Raw genomic sequence first — 1696 nt, 5'->3', positions numbered from 1 at the left:
TTTTTCTCTTTTACAAAGATAATTTTTGCATTGAACAAGTAAATGAGAATTCAAGTAGAAAACATGTTGTTAATGGCGACTAATAAAAACTAATATCGCATGCAATATAATGATATTAAACCTTGTAACTGGTACATAAAGCAAGATCATTCCTATTGTTGCTCTGTCAATGAACATCAAATATACTTGCATATTAAACATATACTGTCCGACCAAGGTGGTGTTAACCCTGTGTGTGGCCGTTCGAACGGCTGCAAGTAGCTGCAAGGGACGGGAGCGGGAAGCACGGATGTGGCACGCTGAGAATCACGGAATTATAGGATGCTTTGGGGTGGAGGAGACCTGGACCTTCACTGAGTTCCAACCCCCCCTGCCATGACCCGAAGGGGCAAACGCCCCTCTCGGCCCTCACAGAAGGAGGCGAGACCGGGGCACGTCCCCATTGGCTGGCAACAACGGGCCACCCGGGCGGAGACCGGCTGCTGCCCCTGGGCCTCCGCAAACAGCCCGGCCCGGGGGCTGAGCGTCCATCCCGCGCAGCTTCCACCCCTCCACCTCTCTCCGGCAAACCCTGACCAAGCCCCAGGTTTGGGACGCGGAATGCAGGCAGGGGGGTTCCGCTCTCAAAGCCATTCTGCGGAAGGGCGAGCAGCACAGGGTACCCCCACCCGCATGCATCCGCTCGGGGGTCTGTCGCGCTCCCAGGAGGTGACCGGGGGAATACGCAGCCACTGTTCCTCAGAACCTAAGATAAAACTTTGTGCGAGCCCCTCCGTCCTCTCCTGAGCCTGTTTTCACCGGGGCTGTTCCCCTGGGTAAAGAAACCATCAGGGTTTGCCCCTCGTTTTGCTTTCTGTTGTAACGACTTGATTTCCCAGCATCATGAACAAGCATCAGCATCTCTGTAGGAATCAGCTGAGGCTTCCCAGATGCTGTACACAATTAATCTGGCTGTAAATTTGCCAGTCCTAGGTATAGTACCTACAACTCTAGCTAGAAGTGAGTGGGTATACTTGCAAGTCCTGAGCATCTTAGCCACATTCAATTAATAAGTAAGCTGAACACAACAGGACTAAAGTGGAGAGGCTGATCTGAATTTTAACCGCACTGTAGTTGGTATTTTTCCTCCTTTATACTTTTATTTCGAGATGGGAACACGTTAATTAAAAAACTAAAAACAAACAAAAAAACACCAATATTTCAAAGTATAGGTAAGCTATCCCTGAAACTAGTGTATGCTAAATGTCTTCTTTTTTCCCCCTCCTCAGGATGTAAACAGTGTATTCAGGCTTTGTATAAGTGACCAGTCTCTGATTTCACTGGAAATAGAGGATTGGTTGTTGGGGTAATGCATTATTCACTGTTGGCTGTGTATGTTTTACTTTACTAGACTTCTGTTGCTGTTGTGGCTAAGTTCTTCCAAGTTTAAATCAGACTTGGATTTAGCTTCTCTGAGATGTTCCACGATAAGAAGAGAATTATTTATTGTCATGTTCATTCTCTGAAATTCATGGAAACAGTTAAGACATCTGTGTATCTTTGTGCATAATTTAATGCAGAATTTGCGCACAATTTTTAGATGAGATTTCAGTAGAAATTCTCATCTAAAAAGCCTTATCAGTGTGTCTTTAGTCATTTACAACGAAGATGTAGTTCGGATTGTTGGAAATAGGCAAAGATCAGAGGCCCTGACATT

Source organism: Pezoporus wallicus, unplaced genomic scaffold (assembly GCF_028554395.1).
Source record: "Pezoporus wallicus isolate ANWC-B61680 ecotype Strahan unplaced genomic scaffold, APGP_CSIRO_Pwel_v1 contig_3858, whole genome shotgun sequence".
Taxonomy (NCBI): Eukaryota; Metazoa; Chordata; class Aves; order Psittaciformes; family Psittacidae; genus Pezoporus; species Pezoporus wallicus.
Note: the sequence above shows the minus strand (reverse complement) of the source record.